Below are 6,000 nucleotides of genomic sequence, written 5' to 3' on the forward strand. Positions count from 1 at the left end.
ACCTCCTGCACCACTAACAAAAATGCAACAAGTCAATAACAAGCACTCATCTTTAGAGTGGGGTGGTAACTATGGGCTATACAAAATCAATCTTAGATAATGAGATTTCAGTCTGGTCAGTTCTGTCTGTTTTAGGGCATTTTATCATTTTAAATAGAAATAATCTGCTGCTGGCCATGCTCCAAACTCAACGTTTACATTTGCATGTGAAAATGGCTGCAAACAGATGCACAATTGTACAACCTGAGAAGTCAGAAGAGCCTGAATTTTTTCTCAGATTATCTGTCTCATACTGTCACAACACAGACAGTTTCAACTAAAAAATATTAAATTTTACAATTTTCATTGTTTACGCTGTTTTCCACAGAACCTCTCAACAGAACCTAATATTCAACGTCTAGACTATCCTTCAAAGATAAAGACATTACAAATGCGGACATTAATGTCCAGTTTCTTGTCCAAATGTGGTCAGATACAAAACCCTCTGAGCCAAAGACACATCGAAGCTGCAGTGCTATTTTTCACCTCACACTTTCCTCACAAGGTAAGGGAGTCACCAGCCACTGTGTGTTTGCAGCCCCTGAAGTCATGGCTGCTGACAGCTCTATTGCTTCTTGAGGATGGCTTTCTGGAACAACAAGCTGGAGCTCATATTAAAGGGAGAAATGTGGAGAAATTGTGAGTAAAGACCTGCTAGACTGTACAAAAAGAGTTTCAGTCTGGGAACTATGCGGATCTGAAAGCTCATGTTTCATTTGCTCTGCAGAATACAGGCGGCCTCCATCTTGTAAAAACTGACATTAAATAGGATGATGATTTGAGTGATTTACCTCATATCAGGCAGGTGTCAATAAAGTTGTACCCTGTGGGTCTGTTAAATAAAAATGTGTAAATGTTTTGCTTTTGAATCCAACTCCAGCCACGAGCAGATTTATCTCTTCTCAATGAAGACGCAGATAGTAATTTTTTTATCAGTAGTTGTGTTTCCATTGACCACAAAACTGCACAAGTTGGAACTATGAAAATAAATCTCCTTAATGGTACCATGGCAACAAAAAAAACAAAACATTTTTATAAAAAAGTTTTTGAGCAAGGATGAGGTGTTTTTCTGACTGAATCAAAATTTGTGCAAATGAAACAATTTTTCGCGTCACATGCTCAACAGACAGGTGTTAAAAAGCAGACAGGACAAGGAAATGGTACCAGAACATGTGAATCACCCTAAAGAGTAGGTATTATTAATTTAATACAGCGCTCCACCGCAAGGGGGAAAATAATGCAGAAAAACGTTCAACACCTCAAAACCACCTTCCTTTTGCTCTGTGTCGGCTGCGCTACACAGAAAGCGTTTCCATAGCAACTGACAACAGTGCCACAAAATGTTTCAGGATTCAACACCAAAAAACACTCAAACATTTCCCACACAAAGAACTGAACATTCAGTCCGTGACAGTTTTACGTTTTTAGGCTTGATGTTTATTTTGTGACTATTGATAAGCGATCGCTGTGGTTGATTAGCTACTGCTGCTATTAGCTAAGCTAACACAGCTAATTTAAACACCTGCTCTCCTGATGATCTGTCAGAGTTGGTGTTTAGATCACCTTTTTTGCTTTGTTACTGAACAGAAATGCACCAAATTCTACATCTGCATGTCAAGGTTGTCAAAGTAAAGCTAGCATAACTGAACTACTTCCCTCTTGCTATTGCTATTTTTTCTTAATTAAAATTTTTTCCTGACTTTGTTTTCTAGTTGTTGTAGTGTTGACAATTAGTAGCAAAGCACTGCGTCCCTTTTTCTTTCATATATCAGGTGTACATTTAAGATTTAGCGTGTTATATTGACAACTTAACAGCTAAAACTAATGCTAGTCGTAAGCAAGCAGCTTTTTGCCCTCCAGCAGGGAGATGGGTGCAGGATTTTGGGTGTGACATCACGCTGCAAGAGGTCCAAAGAAAGCAGAGGAGCCTTCTATGGACAAATACATATCATAACAAATACGTAAAAAAACTTTTTTTTATTTTTTTTAATATAAAAGTTACACTCTGCAGCTTTAAAAGTCAGTAATAATAAGTCAAACTCAAACATGCACTGGATGCCCGGTCACTGTTTGTCTGCTGCTGCATCTGATTCAGAGAAAATAACAGTTGTGTAACTTGTCGCAGTTTTACCAGAACCTGGTTCTGCAGTGAGACTCTGGCAGGTCGCCACAGACCTTTCACCGCACGCCAGCAGCACAACTCAAACGGCAACAAAAAAGACCCCTAAACAAACCTCTGGCTTTTTGACACCCTGCGCTGGAAAACAGAGCGGATCTGTGCTCGAGCTGGAAACCCGGCAGATTATTTTCCCATTAGATATGCTTCATTTACAGACCAGACAATATATGAAAGCAAAGCACAAATCAGGTTTACAGATTGAAGTCTAGGCTGTAGCTTTAACCTCTTCATGTTTGCTTTTCATCCTACAAATGGTCACGTATAACCAGTCTGAATGTTTACTGTATAAACAATTAAAGTGAAGTTGGGTTAAAAAAAAAACCCTGATTTCTTTTTACCAGTTTGAGTTTCAAGATCAATTGGCACAATGTTTTTACTTTAACGTTTTCCCTACTGACTGTGCAATACAATATGTTTGTAAGAAATATAAATGCTTTAAATCAAACAATTTAAACAGTGAACAGCAAATCAATTTAAAACCATTAAAAAACAAGGTCACTACATGCATTTCCATTACCTCCAGGGTATTTTAAATTTCAGCGCAAGCTAAATATTCCTCCTTCAGTGAAAGCTTAGGGATTCTGTCATCATCAGGCTAATTGCTCCACTGTGTAAAATATGTGTGAGCCATGAGGCAGGAATGTAAAACGCGTCAAAGAGCGCGGACGGCTTTGGATGCAGTCTATCAACAGTTTGCAGAGATGTGTTTTGACAAAGCTCCAGTATGGGAGAAAAGTCAGAATCCTGAATGTTACATGAGGGTGGAAAAGTGTCTGCAGGGCCTTAATACCAGGTCAGCAGACTGAAACGTGTCAACATGTGGGCGGTGAAAGTGATAAAAGTAACATGCATCTGTTGTGTTGTGAGGCAGTTCCCAATAAAATATGCTTTATGAAGTGATAACGGGTCACAACTTATAGCTTTCTAAGCAAATACTTTACTTCACATTTACCAGTGAGTTATGAACCGATAAAATGTTTCACTGACACTTAATTCAGTGTCTGAAAACATTTTTCTTTAATAACAAACGAGAACGTTAAAATGTTTTATCACATCAAGAACCGTAAAGGCAAAATTATGTATGTATGTAAGGATAAACCAATGAGTGAGTGAGTGGGTGGGTGGATGAGTGGATGGATGGATGGATGGATGAGTGGATGAGTGGATGGATGGATGGATGGATGGATGGATGGATGGATGGATGGATGGATGGATGGATGGATGGATGGATAAACTGATGGATGGATGGATGGATGGATGGATGGATGGATGGATGGATGGATAAACTGATGGATGGATGGATGGATGGATGGATGGATGGATAAACTGATGGATGGATGGATGGATAAACTGATGGATGGATGGATGGATGGATGGATGGATGGATAAACTGATGGATGGATGGATGGATGGATGGATGGATGGATGGATGGATGGATGGATGGATGGATGGATGGATGGATGGATGGAGCAGGTTGTTCGTCTGTGTAATGTTGGAAGTTGTTTTACATTCTGGTTTTTCAGATGAAGCCAATAGAGCCGATTTCTCAGTGCTGAAGTTGGTTCTACTGAAGGACCAACCACCTATCAGTGGGGAAAGTATTTAGGTTTCTGAGTGATGTGAGCAGAGCTCACCCGTCAATGTGTAGGTTTTTAAACCCTGTTTTATTCCCCAGTGTTTTTACCAAAGCGCTCTGTGTATGAAACAACATATTAATAGAACATGTGTTAGTGTGTGTTGTGTTGTGTGTTGACAGGTTTCTAATCCATCAAAAGGGTGTTTTAATCTCCAAACATCACTAACAACATGTCCTCCAGGCAGCAGAGGAAAGGAAGAAGCCTGCTTGCTGTTAGTTTACCATTTAAATAACATTACGAGTGCATCTGTTACAAACTGCACATCTGCGAACATGCACATGGATTTTACTGTACATGTTTCAGAACAACATGGCTGCCACCCAGTAAGACAAACCACACTGCGCTGTCTTACAAGAGCAGAGCTTTGTAGTAACAAAGTCCAGGTGCTACGCTGGCCTGACTGCAGACCAGGTCTGTCCCCCAGTGGGAATAATTGGCTGAATCTAAAAATACAACAGCGGAGGTTCCTGAGCTGCCTAAACTTTTACTGAACAAGAGGGAATGTAGTAACTTTTATTAGCTCTTTAATTGTATTTAATGTGTATTGGTTTGCTCCTGCAACCAAATTTTATACAAAATATAAAGCATAGCACTCTGAACTGTAGAAGTATGTTTGTCTCATTAAGTAGCTTCACCAAAACGTGAAATGACGGGGTTCATTCACACCATCCCTCTTTGTTAACTTTAATTGAACTCCAGTCAATTTGCTTAGAAAATGTCTGGGTCTGTTGGTGAAGTGTGAATGCATATGTGAACGCCAAGTGGACCACAGACCGCTCCAAAAGTAGGAAGTGGACTGTCGCGCAGGGCATTCTGGGTAAATACAACCAAAATGTGCGAGTCTCGCACTAGCGGGAGAAATTACTTGTGGTCTTTTACCAAAGACAAAAGAGAAATCCTACAGCTGCTAAAATCTGACGCTACTCCATTTTTGTTTGCAATTTGTGAAGAAGAAAGTTGGAGATTTCTGTGTCATTTCCTTCAGTAGTTCTTGGAACAGCGCCACCACATTCGGAAAAAAAAATATGGCATGAAAGTTTATTCAGCTCACTTTAGTCTGATACCACTAAATAACATTATGTGAAGTTGCACAATATAGTAGAGTTCCCATGTTCGTGCTAGAGCTCATCTTGGGTTGCTAGGTAACAGTGCAGAGCCTGTGGAATGTGGCTTAACATTTGGGAAGCCTTTGAAATAGATATATAGATTTTTCTGACACCAAAAAACATCAACTTAATGCCAAAAAACGCTGGGTGTTATTTTCTAAGCACTTTGGTTATTTTAAGAATCAATTCAGACCAAAATGGAAGTATAAAATGTACAAAATCTGACTTTTGCATAATAGTTTCCCTATTAAACAGCGGTAAACGTTCACCCTCCAGAAGAACAACAACCAGACACAATGGAAAGGTTTAGATCAAACGCCCAGTCAAAGTTTGGATTTAAACCCAATTTTCAATCAGGAATGAGCAAAAATTTCAATCTTCAGATTTACAAATCTGGTAGAGACAAATCTGAAATTACCTGCAACAAAAAGCTGTTTGAAAAAAAATATTGAGCTAGCTGAAAACAGATGCACTCTGTAATTTTCAGATTAGATTCACTTTTACATTTCTGGATGATGTTACTTTGTATGGAGAGTGAGATATTTGTGTGTGAACTCTCCAGGGTGGCCGGAGCCATTCGAGAAAGAGGAAATACAATTTAAAACATATTCTTAATTTATTTTTCACATAAAGGCCATTTCATCCCAAAACAAGCAGAGAACATTTGATAGTCCCTTGGCATGAGGGAAAAACAAATATTCCCATAAATGAGGATGGCTTATTAAAAAAAAAAAAAAAAAACAGTTAAATTTTATCCTTTCAGATTCAGCGTATTATTTTCGACCTATGCTTTTCTTCTTTGCAGGGTATTGCATTTCCTCAAATATAAACATATTCCCATAGATATAAGAATGAACAAATAAACTAAAACAAGGAGGAAGACAGAGGTTTTCAATTTCCACTGTTACTAAAGTTAGCAGTGTCTGGGATATATCCCAAAAAATTCACAAGGACATTGTGTGGCCATGTTTAAGGAGGCCAAGGCTCTAATTATCAATTAACTGGGTTATTATTTTCTCCTAGTTCAGCCATGCGGCA

The sequence above is a fragment of the Poecilia mexicana genome, unplaced genomic scaffold, assembly GCF_051168715.1.
Source record: "Poecilia mexicana isolate PSO_F unplaced genomic scaffold, ASM5116871v1 scaffold_10, whole genome shotgun sequence".
Taxonomy (NCBI): Eukaryota; Metazoa; Chordata; class Actinopteri; order Cyprinodontiformes; family Poeciliidae; genus Poecilia; species Poecilia mexicana.